Source organism: Sus scrofa, chromosome 15 (genome assembly GCF_054392235.1).
Source record: "Sus scrofa isolate SSC_HxYL_T2T_F1_AM1 chromosome 15, Sscrofa_HxYL_maternal_Yorkshire_Landrace_v2.0, whole genome shotgun sequence".
Taxonomy (NCBI): Eukaryota; Metazoa; Chordata; class Mammalia; order Artiodactyla; family Suidae; genus Sus; species Sus scrofa.
The window spans coordinates 100,851,824-100,871,378 of record NC_139397.1 but is presented as its reverse complement, the minus strand read 5'-3'; the positions used below and the strand labels follow the sequence as shown (position 1 = coordinate 100,871,378).

General features: G+C 38.3%; 1 protein-coding gene and 1 long non-coding RNA gene across 6 annotated transcripts in view; both read right to left on the bottom strand.

Annotated features, from left to right (window-relative positions):
* The window catches only part of UBE2E3 (ubiquitin conjugating enzyme E2 E3), a 91,077-nt gene that overhangs the window by 49,669 nt on the left and 21,853 nt on the right, over positions 1 to 19,555 (bottom strand). The gene's annotated exons all lie outside the window — the stretch shown is intronic.
* Positions 13,104 to 18,730, bottom strand: LOC146396023 (uncharacterized). Its single transcript, XR_014829863.1, has 2 exons — positions 17,798 to 18,730; positions 13,104 to 17,205 (listed from the first exon to the last, which is right to left on the bottom strand). It is a non-coding gene; the product is annotated as an uncharacterized LOC146396023 (long non-coding RNA).

The following is a 19,555-nucleotide window of genomic DNA, read 5'->3' as shown; positions in this document are numbered from 1 at the left end:
AAGACAAGCAGGCTAATGGAGTATTATGAATCTAAGTATTACTTAAATAAAAGATTTTCAAAAACCTTTTATTTACCACTTTTCAAATAAGCAACATATGACAAAAAAGAAGAGAATAAGTACTATACAAAATAAATCAAGGAAGAACCCAGGGCTGGAAGGCTCAAATGAATCAAATCTAGAATCAGTCACAGGTACTAAAATTGCAGTGTACATATACATGAAATGTATATACACTACACGTACACGAGATGTGTATGCACACTACATATGCATGAGATGATTTCTGGATAGTATACATACAATCTTCCCTTGGAGAAAACTGACCAAACAGCCACATTCATGGTCTAGTCTTAGGAGAAAAACTGTTTGCTTAGTATAAGAGGAACTCATACTCAGTTCCCTGACCTATGCCCCTGACTCAGGCTCTAAGGTACAACTTCAGATGTACCCACTTCTAAATTTTCATTTCTGAGCTCCTCTCCCTGGCCCTACCCTTACTTGTCCTTGAGGCCCCTCTTGGGCTTCAGACTTTACCTGCACATTTCTTCAATCTCCGGAGAGTCCTGGCAACTATCCTGCTTTAATCTGAGTTGAGTTTTATGCTTCTTCCAAACTTCCCAATTCCTTTGGCCCCCCTTTAGGCTATTCCCCGTGGCCCAGAGTATGTTCCATCCTCAGGGCCAGGCTTTCCTGTAATCCCATTTCTAGACCAATTCTGTCTTCCACCCCCAAGTATTCTCTTTTCTTTTTACAACTGCACTTGTGGCATACAGAAGTTTCCAGGCCGGAGGTCGAACTGTTTACATCACAGACATGACAACACTGGAACAGAGCCACATCTGTGATCTATGCCGCAGCTTGTGGCACTGTCACATCCTTAACCCACCTGCATCCTCACAGAGACAACATCAGGTCCTTAAGCCGCTAAGCCACAATGGGAACTCCCCTGACTACTCGCTTTTAAATTAGATCCAGGTGCTCCTCACTCTATACTCATCTCTGTGTTTGTGCAAAGGTCCTCAGGAAGGATCTAAATTGCTAGTTCTAAACTTACCTCTTCTCTGAACTGTTCTAGCTTTTCCAGACTCTGGCCTCTAACACACAGAGAAAGAGATTTATTTCTCTCTGGGTCCTTGGTTCTTCCTACCTTTTATATATTTCTATTATCATTAAATAAACATTTAAAGTATCAAGTCCCTTTCATTTTAAAAAGAGACAAATTTTTAATGGAAAAAAAAATTTCCTCTGCAGCTATAGGCCTCAGTTCCTCTCCTCTCCTCCTTAACCATACTTCATAAACAGCTGCCTCATCAGGCATCTCTAATCCTCCCTTCCCCCTCACTTTTCACATCACTCCAATTTTTCACCTCCACTCTTTTCTTTCCAAAAACGATTTTGTTAATGTCACCTCTAAGAGGCCAAATCCACAAAACATTATTGAATCCTCAACTTACTTGACTTTTATGTACTCCTGAAATACTATCTTCCTAAGGTTTCCTTGATATAGTTTTGTTTTCTTCCTATCTCCCAAGGCCTGTCCTTCTCAGTCTTATTTGCAGATGTAATCTCCTCTAATCAACCATTTAAAGATAACATTCCTCAGAACTTTTCCCTGCCCCCTTAATCTTCTCAGGTTACACTTACCTAAGTGAATTTACCCATACCTATTGTGATCTATATATCTAAAATTCTTAAATAATTATTTCCAGCCCAAACGCCTTCTTTGAGCTAGAAGAGCAGCATTCCATACCCAAAGAATGTCTCTCATGGAATTCAAACTCAGTGTGTTCAGAAATGAACTTAGAATCCTCCTAACTCAGCTCACCACAACCACAACCAATGATAACAAAAACAAAACCTCTATTCCCACTTTGGTCTTGTCTTCCCATCCCAGACTGTGGCACCACATACACCTGAATGCTCACATCCGGAACATGTGTGTCATCCCTAACCCCATCTTCACCATCCACATTCTTTCCAATCACTAGATGCTGTCCACCTTCTGGCGTATCTCTTACATGTATCCACTTCTTTCCTCCCCCACTGCCACCACCCTCCATCAGTTATCTGTCAGCATCCTCTCTTGTTCTCCCTTCTGCAGCAAGTAGTATTTTCAAAGCTTTGGACCATGGACATCAATACCATGGTCCAAAGCTTTTTCCAGAACCTTGCCACACCCCTTTAAGTGACATGGTGCATTTCTCTTCTCTTGAATTTGGGTGGGACTGTGAAACTAACTTGAACAGAATGCAGCAGAAGTAACATATGACTCCCAAGGCTAGGTTAGAAAAGGCAATGTAGCTTCCATCTAATTTTCTGTCTTTCTCTCAGAATGACTGTCCTTGGAGTTCCCGTCGTGGCTCAGCAGAACCGAAGTTGACGAGCATCCATGAGGACGTGCGTTCAATCCCTGGCCTCATTCAGGGGATTAAGGATCTGGCATGGCCATAAACTGTGGTGCAGGTCACATATGCGGCTCGGATCTGGTTTTATTGTGGCTGTGGCACAGGGCAGTGGCGATAGCTCCTGATTCAACCCCTAGCCTGGAACCTCCATATGCCACAAGAGTGGCCCTAAAAAAAAAAAAGAAAGAAAGCTTGCCTTTGATACTCAGCCAGCGTGGTATGGGGGGGGTTATTTTGGCCACCCCTGCAACATGTGGAAGTTCCCGGGCCATAGCAGTGACCCCAGCCGCTGCAATAATGACGAAAGATCCTTAACCCGCTGTGCCACAAGAGAAATCCTCAGCCATCATGTTTTAAGGAAGCCTAGGCCACAATGAAAAGCCATGCTCCAACTCTCCCCCGCCCCATCACTTACTCTGGAGGCAGTTACCTGCTATCTCATGGGGACATTTAAGCAGCCTATGGAGAGGAGGCCTGTGTGGTTAAGAACGAAGGCTTCATGCCAACAGCTATGTGGATGAGCCATCTTGAAAATGAATCCTCCAAATTAAGCCTATAGATAACTACAGCCTGCTGATACCCTCACTGCACTTCATGGAAGATTTTTAACCAGAATCACTCAGCTAATCCTCTCTAAATTCTTGTCTCATAGAAAGTATAAGATAATAAAGTCTGCTATTTAACCACTGAGTTTTGGGGTAATTTATTAAGCACCAATAGATAACTAACAAAAACCCCTATGGCATCTATGCCTTATTTTTCCTTTGTTGCACTGATATTTGCAATTAAAAAAAAAAATACTGTGTACGTCTTCATAACTAAAAAGGAAGACGCATATGGAGACAGACAAAGCCTGACTTGTTCACCATTACTTGGTGTAATGTCTAACACACAGTGGGGACTACAGAAATATTTAATATGAAAGATGAGGATACCTATCTGTATCTCTAATTTCACTACTATAAATGTGTTGTTATAGTAATAAAACTTTAGTGAGGGAGTTTCCTAGTGGCCTGGAGGAGGACTTGGTGGTGTCACTGCTGTGACTTGAGTTCAATCCCTGGCCCAGGACTTCCACATGCCATAGGCATGGCTAAAAGGAAAAAAAAGAAAGAAAGAAAGAAAAAGGCCAAAAGAAAAAAAAAAGAAAACAAAACTTTAGGGAGTTCCCCGGTGGTCTAGTGGTTAGGATTCAACACTTTCACTGCTGCAGCCTAGGTTCAATCCCTAGTCTGGGAAGTAAAATCCCACATCAAACTGCTACATGCCACAGCCAAATAAAGAAAACCTTTAGTCTAACGTGTGAAATCAGTAAATGGCTTAGTACCTTAGTTCAAAATGTAGATGTTAATTACACATATATTGTATACCTAAGGGCAGTAAAGAAATAAGACTATGTATGTGTGTTCATCAAACTATTAGTATACATGGAATATAATGCATTTTTTAAGTAGTCAGGTATTTCAAACCGGCTTCAGGTATAACAAAGAAATTAATTTGTGCTTAAAAATCAATTATACACACACATGAATCTATAAGAACACATGCACACATGCGTATGTATATACACGCACACTTCCCCTTGACCATGTTTTGCTTAAAAGCTAGTCAAGTACCTAATGTACAGCAAACTACCTAGGAAATAATGCAAATCATCAGATACTACTGATTCAAATGACAACTGTAACTGACAAACATGTTGGCTCTCTACCAACTCACTAAGACAAAGTAAAATATTTGCCTGACTTATGTTTGAAAATTCCCAGCATATCCTATTATGTATAATAGAGTTATTAAAAACCAATCTAATCAGTGTTGCTAATATAATCAGAATTGCCACACAAAAAAGGAAAATGCATAGTATTAAAAAATGTCATTCTTGGAGTTCCCATTGTGGCTCAGTGGTCAATGAATCCGACTAGGAACCATGAGGTTGCCGGGTTCTATCCCTGTCCTTGCTCAGTGGGTTAAGGATCTGGCATTGCCGTGAGCTGTGGTGTAGGTTGCAGACGCGGCTCAGATCCCATGCTGCTGCGGCTGTGGCGCAGGCCGGCGGCTATAGCTACGAATCAACCCCTAGGCCTGGGAACCTCCATATTCCCCGGGCATGGCCCTAGAAAAGGCAAAAAGACAAAAAATAAAATAAATAAAAAATGTCATCCTTGGCCAAGGACAAAACAAATCTGTAGCCAGTGACCACTGCATTGCTTTCTCTCAAAAGAAGACAGTAATTAATTTTCCCCCTCCTATTGAGTCCTCTACCTCACAGTGGAACAAAATAGAGCTGTCCTTAGAAATAAAATTCTGAAAACACTAAAGTGACAGGAAAACATGATATATTCTATGGAGTCCACTTTGCCTAATAAACCTCACTCAGGGAATTTAAGAACAAAAAATAAAAGCCATTGTCCATATGTGAAATTACAATAACTGGAAAAAAAAATGTTACATTCAATCCTTATCATTTGTTCTTCCTAAAAGCAGTTAAAAGGAAGATACATGGTTCATTCATTTCAAAGCTAAAATCAAACAATAAATAATAGTATGATCCAATTTTTATAACACCACTTGCCAGAGGATCTCAGTGATTAAGCACAATGCTGGCATTTAAGACGAAAGCTGAAGAATGGAAAAATATTACCTGACAACTAATACAGATAGAAATGATGGTTCTGTATCATGATTTCTTTGCAGCTACTGGGTTATCTTTCTAAAAGAAAATTTTGCTTGGATCACTAGAAAGAACAATGGACTGGAGCCCTGGAGATGGGGACTTTTGTTCTGACTCTGATCAAAAATGATTCAAGACCTGTGACCAACTCACTAAATCACTTCTTGATATAACAATATGAGGGGCTAATGGTAGGTAAATCCCCAAAAGCCCCATCTCGTCTATGATGTACAGGTGAAACTAATAAATCTTCAGTTGGAAGTTTGAATGCAGGGCACTCACTAATAAAGAAATCGGTAGGTTCATTTTTGCAGAGACACTCAAAGCACACATAAAAGTCTGACATATTGAATACTACCAATAAGCATATCCATGTGATAGTTAAAATGCAAAAATAAGAGAATATAACAAAAACTACAAGCAGGAAGTATATATATTCAATACTCTGTAACATTATATTTCCTTTTGTTGGGTTGTCCCCCACCACCACCAAATTCCCTCTATCAGTCAAAACCTGCTTCAGTTATTCTTAAGCCACACCAGAAAACACTTTATCCAAACAGAGAAAAAGGAAAATATAATATGATATTGAGAAAAATTCTACTAGCTATTTTTTTTTCCTTTTATATCTGTGAAATCAAGCTCACATGTTAACTTCTAAATCCATTTTTTGGCAGCTACAAAACAATTATCAAAATCTACCTAAATCACTGCCAAGTGTAACAATGTTTACAACACAGGAAATTTTTCAATCTTATAGAAATATTAAAAACCTGCATAGTTTCTACAGATAATCCTTTTAGTAGTAATAGCAGTAGTATACAATCATTGAGGAGCACGCGCACAAAAAAATTGGGGGCAGGTAGACATATCTAGAAATACACAAATATCCCTTTGACTTCTCCTATAGCTAAGCATATCAACCACTACTCCTACTTCAAAAAGAAATCAGCTAAAAGCAGTCATTCAAGAAAAAAAAATCTTTCAAGAAGCTCCCTGGTGGCACAGCCGGTTGAGGATCTGATGTGACTGCTATGACTCAAGTCACTGCTGTGGCTCAGATTCAATGCCAGGGAACTTATGAATGCTGCAAGTGCAACCAAAAAAATAAAATAAAATAAAATCCTTCAATATTATAAAGGATAGGGCAAACAAGAAAGAGTAATATAATAATGTTATCCTAAGATACCTAAAACTGCCCCTTCTACTGATTTATTTGAATCAAAATAGGAATTATATAGGGAAATACAAATTAATAATGTAAAATAATATAATCTACCACAAGTATATATCTTCTAGTTATTGCAACAGTACCATACCAGAAGTAATACTATGGTAGACTTTCATCTTTATTCAGTTTCTAGTTGGTAAAACATTACTGTGATCCAGAAAGGGTAAAAAATAGAAGTGACAGGAATCCACTACAATCATGTATCTGGCTAGAACAGAACAGAATAAAAATAATACTTACAATTTCAAAATACAAATATACTAAGAGGACAATTAATGAGGAGTAAAAAAATATATTAAAGAAACTGCAAAACTTATTAAGTTGTAATTTTTTTTTTTGTCTTTTCTAGTGCCCCACCCATGGCATATGGAGGTTCCCAGGCTAGGGGCCTAATCGGAGCTGTAGCCCCTGGCCTATGCCAGAGCCACAGCAACTCGGGATCCAAGCCGCATTCTGTGACCCACACCACAGCTCACAGCAACGCTGGATCCTTAACCCACTGAACGAGGCCAGGATCAAACCCGCAACCTCATGGTTCCTAGTCGGATTCTTAACCACTGAGCCACGAGAGGAACTCTCTAAGTTGTATTTTTATAATAAAAAAGCATTTATGGGAGTTCCCATCATGGTTCAGTTGTTAACAAACCTGACTAGTATCCATGAAGACAAGGGTGTGATACCTGCCCTTGCTCAGTGGGTTAAGGATCCAGCATTGCCATGACCTATGGTATAGGCCGCAGGCACGGCTCAGATCTGGCATTGCTGAGGCTGTGGTGTAGGTCGGCAGCTGCAGCTCCGAATTGACCCCAGCCTGAGAACTTCCGTATGACCTGAGTGCAGCCCTAAAAAGACACACATGAGAGCGCACACACACACACACACACATTTATAAAGTAGCTAAGGGCCAATGTCCTTTATAAATACCACCTTGCAAATCTAGATATCAACAAATCCTTAAAACAGTGCTTCTTACATTTCCTAAATAGATGCATACTAGGCACACACATTAGCAGGAGTCAGAAGAATTTTCACAATCAACACTTTAGTAGAAGAGAAATCAAGACCAAAAGGAAGAAGTTTATATTTGTTCCCTAACTTCAAGCCAGTGTATATACAACAAACAAAAGCAATATGATAACTTAATATCACACAGTGGCTCAATAGATTAACGGTGGAAAAGATCATTTACTTTTCAGATACTTACTTTGTAATGTAAGTACAATTCAATCTCTCAGTGTCAAAAATATTACATGCCTAGGAAAAACATCCCACTACTATTAAATTAACTACTGAGGAAAACCAGGGTAGGACATTCTTTCAAAAGGAGGAGGCAGGTAAGAAATTGTCAAGAGTTGGCTAAAAGAAATAACTACTTCCTTTACCTTATACAAATAGTACAAAATATGCTGTTTCATAACAACCAGCTTTAGCGCTGCTATAGTATTTAATGCATCAAGACCCAATGTTATTCAATTAATTTTATATTTCCACTGGAAAATAAAACAAATTATAGCCTAGTCTGATAAGGAAAAAGTAATATGCGACTAAATGACTGTCAAAGAGATATGGTCATAATCTACCAAATTTTTTTTCAAACTTAGTTCTCATATTAAACCATCACCTCTCAGTAATTGTTAGTGTTTGCTTTTAAGAACCTGACCTACCTTAAGCATACCCAGTGCTCTTAGACCTACTTTAAATACACCCTTTTCCCAACCCAAAGCCACTGAGGAATTCCTTCCCACTCCACTATTCTACTCATCACAAAAGACTGCCATAGCCAGGCTCAAGCTATTGCTCAGCTAGAAGCCAAAGCTGCCCCTAGCACTCCCCTTAGTGGCTTGGAAATGGGATGCCTTTCCTTACACAATCAGGGCTGCAGTATACATCCCTGGAACTGAGCTGGAACTAAGAATGCATTTTCCACCAGCAGTCAGTTTCTACGCATACAAACAAAATGTCTATGGCCACCTTAACAATAACTTACAAGACCAGGGCAGTAGAGCAGTTAAGAGCATGAACTCTGGAGCCAGTATGCCTGACTTCAAATCTTGGCTCCAACCTTTTGCCAACTGTATGATCCTAGGCAATTATTTTCTCTCTATGCCTCAGTTTTTTCTTCCGAAAGTAAGAATAACATACATAAGGCTGATGTGAGACTTGAATAATATTTGGCAACAGTAATTATTCATTAAATTTCAGAACTATTTGCAAAGCATCCAGATAAACCACATGTAGAAAAATAAAACCCTTATACAAAATAACTGCCTGTCTGGTACAGCAATCACATGTGTCTATACTGTAGAGACCCATGATGTCACAACTGGTGATTTTATCACTAAGGCCAAAGCTTAAACTGATTAGATCTTGACACCTGTCAGGTTCTACTTTAAAAAGTCAGACTATAGACTACTCAGAATACAAAATACTGTATTTCTTTGGTTTTATTTTCTGTGTATTTTGGGGAATAAACACAAAATGATTTGTCCATCCCTAAAGAAGCTTGGGTAAAGATTTAAGACTCCATTCACTACAGCAGCCACTAGCCACGTGAGGTTATTAAAATTTAAAATAAGTAAAACTAGGGAGGAATAAATTGGGAATTAGGGTTTAACAGACACGCTATATAAAATAAACAAGGACCTACTGTATAGCACAAGGAACTATATTCAATACCTTATGATAAGCACTGTAAATAAACTAATAAAAAGAATCAGAAAAATATATATAACTGAATCACTCTGCTGTACACCTGAAGCACTGTAAATAAACTATACTTCAATAAATTAAGTAAAATTAAATGACAAATTCTATTCCTCATTCATACTGGCCATCTTTGAAGCACTCAGTTCCCATGTGTGGCAGATCAAACATTTCAACCACTGTAGAAAGTTTTTTTGGACAACACTGCTGTAGACAGAGCCTCGCAGCAGCACCACTGACCTAATGGCCTCCACTCACCATAGTGCCTCCCAGGGAGTGGTGGCACAAGAACACAACAACACAGTGCACCTCCAGAGAAGTGTAAAGCTGACCCAATGGAAGGTCCAGTGGATTAATTGAATCCAGCTCCAATTTCCATCTCCTCATCAGAAAACAACGTTCTAATAGCTAGCTACTTGCCCAAATATTTCCAAGCATAAAGGAAAAAAAAGAGATGATCAATTTTGACTTCATTATTAACAGTTTTACTTAGTACAGTTTTACTTCATAGTTCCACTTCCTCTCTTTCCCCCAGCTCAGACTACTCTAAAATAAAAGTACTAATGAAGTTTGTCCGCCAATGGAGAGTAACAGGTGCAACTAAGTAGCTGTTGGCTACCTTTCTCCCCAGGCCATGCCACCTACTGCCAAGACAGGAGAAAAAGGACAAGGAAGCAAGGTGTTCCAATCTGACTCAAGTACTCTGAAAAATGAAAGAGTGCCTTTTCTTTTTCTCATCTTATTCAAAGATGCGGTTGACAAATTATAATTCCACAGTTATGAAACCACCACAAACTGTTAGAAAAGATAGGATTATAAACCCTCTTGCCAAATCTGGGTCAAGGGAGTTTTAACAACTTTGAAGTACTGGAAGATGAAAGAGATCTGAGACTACTGGCCTCAATTATTACCTGCTCAGAATTGCCTCAAGCTAAATTAGTTCATTGTTTCCTAACATTGCCAAGGCAGTATCCTGCAGAGCTTTTAAAGTAATTTTATTCTGCAACTGTGAAAATGTTAAAGTACTTTTAGTAGTATCTTAAGACAAACATTATTCTTCCAAGCATCAGTCTTCTCTGAAGTATAAGAGGGCCCCAAAGGGTTTCTAATCAATATTTTTATTGGAAAAGACAATTGATTTGAAGTTGGGGTTTCCTGATGATGAAAAGACCCAGAGAGGGTTGCCTGATTTAGCAAATAAAAATACAAGGCGGTCTCTCAGAATTATTTTTTACAACTGCATACAAATCCACAATTATCTCAAAACAAAAAGTTTATTTGAGGAGTTCTCACCATGGCACAGTGTTAAGAATCCAACTGCAGCAGCTCGGGTTGCTGTAGAGATGCGGGTTCAATCCCCACATAGCAAAGTGGGTTAAAGGACCTGGTATTGCTGCAGCTATGGCTCAGACTCGATCCCTGTCCTAGGAACTTCCATTTGTCATGGGTATGGCCATGAACTTTTTTGAAATTGTTTTGAAAGTTTATTTGAAGAAAAACTCAGGACATCCAATTAAATATGAATTTCAGATAAACAAGAAGTATTTATACTTATATTTCTTGTATATGGGATATACTAGAAGTTAGCTGCTATTTATACGAAGTTCAGATTTAATTAGGTATCCTAGATTTTATCTGGCCACACTAGACTCAAAAGGATTAGCCTTCATGAAATCTGGAAAAGCAAAGAGCGGAAGGCAGAGTTCCTGTTGTGGCACAATGGTAATGGCAGCATCTCTGCAGCATCAGGATGCAGGTTCAATTACTGCCCAGCACAGTGGGTTAAAGAATCTGGTGTGGCATAGGTTTCAACCAGGGTTCGGATCTGATCAAAACTCCATATGCCACAGGGCAGCCAAAAATGGGAAATAAATAAATAAAATAAAAAGGAAAAGGGTTTAAAAAAAAAGATTAGAAGTCGACAAAAATCTGAAATCACAATCAATATGGAGAGAGTAAACAGAGACACTGGGTGGAGAAGTGTAACTTTAAAACATGCAAAAGCTGAGGCTCTGTAGCTCAGGGATTAGAGCACTGGTCTCATAAAACATGCAAAGACATGCCTATGAGAGCAAACCCTAAGCCTCTGAATCTAATGTCAGTGTAAGAGAATCTTGTCAGAAGAATTTTTCTACATTAGTTGTGCTCAATTCTTAATTTAACCTACTGACACAAATCCCAAATAGTGCCACGGACTTGTGCCTCTCCGCTCTCTCCAGTTCTGGCTTGCTCTCAGAGTAAAGGACTCTGGAAATGCCTATGATTCTGTTCCTACAGAAGAACTAGGCTTAAAACCTCTTTCTTCCAACTACAGCAGCCACCTAACCCTCAGCCCAAACACTGGGCTTAGATTAATAGCTCCGGGTTTAGTTTTAACCATACCTACAAGCCAAAATCTTGGCTACAGGTTCTTTTAAAAAACTGCCAAGGAGTTCCCATTATGGCTCTGTGGTAAGGAACCCAACTAGTATCCATGAGGATATAGGTTCAATCCCTGGCCTTGCTCAGTGGGTTAAGGATCCAGTGTTGCGGCAAGCTGTGATGTAGGTCACAGATGCAACTTGGATCCCACACTGCTGTGGCTGTGGTGTGGGCCGGCAGCTGTAGCTCCAATTCAACCCCTAGGCTGGGAACTTCCCTATGCTCCAATGCCTCTAAGTGCAGCCCTAAAAAGCAAAAAAAAAAAAAAAAACAAACAAACAAAAAACCTGCCAGAAGCAGTTCAAGACATCTAGCTGAGGTTTACCTAACAAATAAGTTTGTTTTGGTAAAGGCATTCGAAAAGCTAATTCAATCCTTTGTAAACATCCTCGCCATTCTGTAACTCAAACAAATGAAATTTTATATTAAAAAAAAAAAAGTATTTAAGGGAGTTCCCTTGTGGTACAGCAGGTTAAGGATTCAGCATTGTCACTGCAGCAGCGCAGGTCACTGCTGCAGTGTGTTTCGATCCCTGCCCCAGGAATTCTACATGTTGCAGGCATGGCAAAAAAAATCAGTAATTCTGATAACAGGAAACTATAAACTAGAGGAATTAAAACCAAATGCTCAAGTATAAGCAGGTAATATAAATTACTTAAATAAGCCAAAACACTAGAAAGAGTGAGGACTATAGTAAAATAAAGAATACCTGCTACCCCTAAAAGATGCATATTGATTTTGCTACATAGCCCCACTCGTCAGACTTGTGGTAACCCACTTTGCATTTGTAATTTTTCTCAGAACTTATGCTGACCTCAATCTCAGGGATAGGCATAAACCTTAATACATTTCACCCCTACTCCACTCACTCCATTGTGAATGATTCAATAATGAACCCAACTGGAAATAAGGAGATGCAACTGAACGTCTGATGGAACCACTGGGGCCTGGAATCTCACACTATTTTACACTGCATCTGAACCTAAAGGATGTAGCTGGGAGGTGCTAGCAATTATCTTATGACCACAATGAGAAAGCTTATCCAATACTGGAGTCAACTAAGAGGAAGCAGAAGGAGCAGATGGAAGGGTAAGTCAGATGCTGAGGGCATGCCTAAAGCCAACTCTACCCTGATCTTTTCAGTATGTGAGACAACTTATTTAGTTGTGTCATTAACCAGTCAAGCCAACAAATTAATGTTTTTCACAAACCAGTTTGGTTTGATTTTTGTACTACTGCAACCAAATGAGTCTTAATACAGGCATTCAAAGTGAAGTTTTAAAAACAGCTCACACAAACCCAGAGTGTTACGTTTGGTTTACAGACTGCCAGTATATAAGTATATGCAAATATAAACTCTTGGGGTTTTTTTCTTTTTTTTTTTTGCTTTTTGCTTTTTAGGGCTACACCTGTGGCATATAGAAGTTCCCACAATAGGGGTCAAAATGGAGCTCTGGCTGCCAGCTTATGCCATAGCCACAGCAACGTTGAGATCTGAGACACATCTGCAACCTACACCACAACTCACAGAAACACTAGATCCTTAACCCACTGAGTGAGGCCAAGGATCAAACCGGCATCCCCATGGATGCTAGTCAGGTTTTGTAATCCACTAAGCCACACTGGGAACTCCCAACTCTTGGGTTTCATTTAAATTTTTTTCAAAATATTTTCTTTGTAAGATACAGTCTACCTTAAGACTTAATATGCCAACACTAGTCTTCAAAACTACATTTGACAAAGGGCCAAGACACAACAGCGGCCTTGGTTGTCACTTGCTATATAACATATATTATTTTTTACAAGTATAGCAGACTATAATGCCTAGGCCTCTTTAAAAAGAAACAAGCCCTAAGTATATGCATCCAACACAAATATAAACTGACAAGTAGTCCTTGTCAGAATATTGTACTAAACTGATTATCCTTATCTCTTTACCCCCGCCCCCATCCCACATACACATTCTCACACACTCAGACACACGCGCGCACACACACACACAGGTGCACATACACAAATATTCACACCTGATGCCATCAGAATATCTAATAAAGTGTGATGAATAGCATGACCTTTGAGATCAGACTTCAGTTTGAATCTCAATTCCATCATTAATGAGTAAGTCTTTAGGCTAGTTACATAATCTCTCAAAGATTTGCTCTTTTCATTTCTAATAAGATGATAGTAATGTCTCCCTGAGAGAACTGAGAAAAAATAATGTAAGTAAATTATCTAGCAAAGTACCTAGCATAGTCAATAAGTAAGAGCTATTGTTTCAAATGGGCACACATACCTGCAACTAACATTTGTCATAAGTGAACACACACACACAAAAAAAACGGTATAAAAATATGCAAGACTAAAAGACTGGGAAACAGTCTGGTTCTACTGTATACTCTGGGCAAATTTTGTTTTATGAAGTTTCTTAATATTCACATTAAGTGTTCAAACACAGCAAACTGACTATGGTACGAGGGTAGTGAATAAAAACCCTACCCAAAAAACAGAGAACCAACTATATCTTATTTAAAGTTTACATCAAATTTTAATTACATTAAGTCAACTGTACATCTTGAGACAGTACTACCCCTCCAGGAAATACATTCTTGGAAAGTAAGATATAAATAATATGAATTAAAGTTATTTATAAAGTACTTCTATAAATGTCCAGAGTTGGGAACACCATATTTGCTCATTAGAGGCTGTCTCAAATAGGAATATTGCTAATGGTAAGATTATCTATAATGAGATAAAAGAGTTAAAGACACGTTAGCTCACATTTGCTCAAAAGGTTTTAATATACAAAATTAAACTCATAACAAATAACATTTCAGCTTAGGAAACCAATAAAAATACATTTAAGTCCAATGTAAGCTCCTTGCTATATAATAAACTCCTCCATTTAGGAATCCTAATTAAGCCAAATATATTTCTTCTAACTCAAGTGATGTTCAAGACAGACTCTCCATTCTCAAAAAGAGATTCCCCTCTCAAGCAAAAAGTATGCAAATACTACCGTAAGACAGCAATCATGAAGACTTATGGGCAGAGAGAGAGATTTTAAAACAGAATCTCCTGGAAAACAGCTTCCATTTCTATACTGGATGTTGAGTTTTCTTTTGGACCTTTCACATATAATTACCTCTAACCAAGAAATGTTATTAATCTTCCTTTCACAAACTGGGCTGTGCCCCAGTTCTGGAAATCTATGCACAATAATGAGTGGTAAAAGGGAATAAAAGACAAGTTAATCCATGATAGAAAGACAGCAAACATTCTAAATCCATGTTGTCCAATACAGTAGCCACTAGCAACCTGTAGCTGTTAAGCACTTACAAAGTGGCTAGTCTGAACTGAAATATATGGTAAGTGTAAAATATAGACCAAAATTCAAAGATATTGTACCCCCAAAAGGGTAAAACAGCCCATTAATAATTTCATGATTTACACATTAAAATAATTGCATTAATAAAAATATATTAAAAATCATGCATTTCCTCTAATTTTTCATATTGTTACTAGTAAACTGAAAATTATATTTTTATTGGACAGCACTGTTTTAAGTCATGGCATCTAAATATGATGCCATGACTTAAAAATCTAAATGATTTTCTTCATTTGTAATCACTCCTAAGTTTGTCTTTAACAACAAAAAACAGATATGTATCTGCCAATTTACACAATCCGCATTCCCTATCACACCTCCTTACATTTTCATATAACCCCTTAGGAATTGTTAACATCAGCAAATAATACAAAATAAACATATTAATATAGATACTTGAATGTTATGTTGTTACTAATATATTAGTGCTTTTATCATGCAGCCAACAACTGATACACAGAAATCCATAAAAGCAAACCCATTTCAAGAGGTGGTTAATAGGCCAATCATCAAGTCAACCTAATTCCTAGAATTTCATCTGCCAGCTAGGTGTAGAAGGCCACAAGTAGTTCTAGCTAATGACAACTGAACTTCTATTATACTGTAATGCCTGTGGCTTGTGATATTTAAGCCCTTAAATCCCCATGCAAGAGCTAGAGAAGTGCAAGTTCCTTGTAAACATCCATTATTAAACACAAAGACATGGATAAACATCATCATTTTTTCGGTCACCAAATATTTAATAGTGGGAAAAGCACTCTTACGAGTGAAAGGTAAAATTATAAAATCTCCACCTTCATATCTGAAAAGAATATATTACTAGATTTTACAGATGAATTGTATCCAGATCATCCCCCCTAAAACCATCCACTTAATTAGTTACCCACCAAGTCTCTTTAAACCACTGCAACTCTCCTTACAGACTCTAAATGTTTCACCTCTAAATCCCAACTCCTCTTTAGAATATTCTGCAGAGATTTCCTACTGCCCTTACATGTCAGGATTCTTACCTTTAATTTTGAGTCTCATTAGGCTAACTACTATTTTTTCCTCTATTTTTCTAAATATTCCTTGAACAAACTTATCTTGTGCTCCATTAACCCACTCCTCCTCCAAATCTCTCGTTGCATTTCCACCTCTCGGTGCCCTACACATTCAAAGCAGGGAAAAGGAATTCTACCACTCAAAGGCAAAACAATTTTCCCCAGCTATTTAAGAAACTCTTTAAATTCTACTTTCAACATGCGATCCCTCAACTTTCTAAAGGGTATAAAGTTATTTCTCTCCCAACTATCTTCCCTGAAAACAAAAGTGACATTTTGTTTCTTCATACTAATTTACATTAAATGTAATAATTCATTTATAAACCTCTGGAGTTTGGAAGGAACTTTGTGATTCCCAAACCTCCTGAAATATTACACATAAGTATTTTTCTGCAAGGTTGAGTCATGGCTTTTAATAGGTTTTAGAAGCAGTAAAGGAGTGCAACCTCTCTAAGGCTATTTCTAGTTTATGCCTTTTGAAGAGCTTCTGTGAAGTCATATTCTTCATCTAATCACTATAAATCTTGATTTTCTTATTGTTTTTAATTTTTTAATCTTTTTGGGGGCCACACATGTAGCATATGGATGTTCCCGGGCTGGGGGTCTAATATGAGCCACAGTCTCTGGCCTCAGCAACACTGACTGGATCCAAGCCGCATCTGAGACCTACGCCACAGCTTGTGACAAGGCAACGCCCCCAGATCCTTAACCCACTGAGCAAGGCCAGGGATCGAACCTGCATTTTCATGGATACTAGTCGAGTTCCTAACCCCCTGAGTCACCATGAGAACCCTGATTTTGTATTACTGATGAAGTCTTTATGAATAAATGCATATTCTTTGTAATGCTGAAGCAGACATTTTTCTAGTATATTTAAAGTTTCATTCCTTTTCATAGCACAAGACTTCTTACTAAACATATTGTAATTTCAATCATCTTATGGATTCAAAATTAAATTTAATCTTCAGCATCTAATCACGGCCACACTGCACAACCCCAAGTCCTGCCACTTACCCTGTACTCTGTGATGTGCTGAACATAGTGTGAAAGGCACTCTCTGGAGTTGTACAATGTAGATGTTCTGGTTCAACCAACAATACACATACCCATTTCCCAAATAACAGCTTGACTTTTTACAATATATTTAAGATTTTCACCCATCTGGAGCTTATATTGTAAAAGTTGGGATTAAGGATTTTTTTTTTTTTTTTTGTCTTTTAGGGCTGCACCAGCAGCATATGGAAGTTTCCAGGCTAAGGGTCGAATTGGGAGCTGTGGCCGCCAACCTACACTAGAGCCACAACAATGAAGAATCTGAGCCATGTCGGCAACCTACACCACAGCTCACGGCAATGCTAGATCCTTAACCCACTAAGCAAGGCCAGGGATCTAACCCATGTCCTCATGGATGCTAGTCGGGCTTGTTAACCACTAAGCCACAATGGGAACTCCAAGATTAATAATTTTTTAAATCACTACTCATTTATCCCAACTTCACTTAATAAGTAATCTTAATTCCATGTTTTGAAAAGTTACTTAAGAGGCTCTTTTTTTTTAAGGTGTTTGCTTAATATACATTTCAATCTCAATCTGAACCTCTAATTCAACAAAACTTAATACAATAGTATCTTCTATGTGCTAGAAACTGGGCTAAATGCTGATAATGAAAAATGTAAAAGACAGCTGTTAAACACAAAAAACTTAGTCTTACCAAAGAAATAAATCAATTACCATGCTGTATAATATTTTCTTATTCTGAGCATTAATTCCCACTCGTCATTGCTATTTATGGACTAAAACTATTTTCTGGGGAGTTCCTGTTGTGGTTCCACGGTTAATGAACCCAACTAGTATCCATGAGGATGTGGGTTTGATCCCTGGCCTCGCTCAGAAGGTCAAGGATCCAGCGTTGCCATGAGCTGTGGTGTAGGTCACAGATGCGGCTAGGATCCCAAGTTGCTGTGGCTATGGTGTAGGCCGGCAGCGACAGCTGCAATTTGACCCCTTGCCTGGGAACCTCCATATGCGGTGGGTGTGGTCCTAAAAAAAAAAAAAAAGACAAAAAAAAAACAAAACTATTTTTTGTATAATACTTGGTTCTAATACTTGGCTCTAATGTACTTGGTTTGAACATTTTTTCAAAATGTTCCTCCATAAACACTGCTGTTTATTTTTCCATATAACAGCTATTTACCATTACATGTAACATACACTAGGTATATACTATCTAATTCACTAAAAAAAAAAACCCAGATGAATATGATTATTATCTGCATTTCTGAGGGAGCAGTTAAATAACTTGCTCAAAACCTCACAGTAACTTTGTGGAGGTGGGAATTGAACTTGTATTTGCCTAACTCCAAGGCCCTTTATCTAAGTCAGTACAAAAAGGACAGTTTTTGCTTGCTTGCTTGCTTGTTTTTCTTTTAGGGGGTGGGGGTTGATCTGTCTCTCACTTCCTAATATTTATATTTTTTCTTTTTCAAACTTTATATTATAGTCACAGTTATCACCTAACTAAATCAGGGGCACCTCTGGCTTCCCCCAACTCTAAACTTAAAAGAACTGTTCACAAGCATTTTCAACAAACAGAACATTGGCTTTTTGTTAAAGGGGAGCATTTGTTTTTTTGGTTTTTTTTTTTTTTTTTTTTTTGGTCTTTTTAGGGCCTCACCTGTGGCATATGGAAGTTCTCAGGCTAAGGGATGAATTGGAGCTGTAGCTGCCGACCTATACCACAGCCACAGCAACGCAGGATCCAAGCAGCATCTGCAACCTACACCACAGCTCACACCAACGCCAGCTCCTCAACCTCTATTCATTGTTTGAGGCCAGGGATCGAACCTGCGTCCTCATGGATACTAGTCAGATTTGTTTCCACTGATCCACTATGGGAACTCCGCATATTTTATCATTTTGAAGAATTCTACCTCACTGATTAATTTGGGAGTCAGTTAAGACATACTAAATGATATTCAACATCACAAGTGATTAGGAAAATGCAAACCCAAACCACAAAGACATGCCACTTCACACCCGTCAGAATGGCTATTAAAAAACAAACAAAAAAACAGAAAATAAGTATAGCAAAGATGTGGAGAAATTAGAACACTTATACATTGTTGGTGGGAAAGTAAAGCGGTACACCTTTTGTGAAAAGCAGTTTGGCAAGTTTCTCGAAAACTTAAGAATTACTTTATGACACTGCAGTTCCACTAGGAATACACCCTAAAGAACTGAAAATAGGTATTCAAAGAAATAGGTATACACAAGTTCACCATAGCACTACTCACAACACCTAAAAGGTGTTAATAACTCAAATGTCCAAAACTGTAAGTGGGTAAAATGTACCAAATGCTTTTATTTCATACTGTGTGTTTTGTCGTCTTCTTCTTTTTTTTTTTTTTTTTCTTTTTTGCTTTAAGTTTTCCCATTGTGGCTCAGTGACTAGCATCCAGGAGGATGTCGGTTTGATCCCTGGCCTCATTCAGTGGGTTAAGGATCTGGCATTGCCATGAGCTGTAGCACAGGTCACAGAAGTAGCTCAGATCCAGTGTTGCTCTGACTATGGTGTGGTGGCAACACCTTGCCCAAGAACCTCCATATACCACAGGTATGGCCCTAAAAAGCTAAAAAAAAAAATTATAAAAGACACTCAGGCAGGCACGAAATGTATGTAAATGCTCTTAGCCA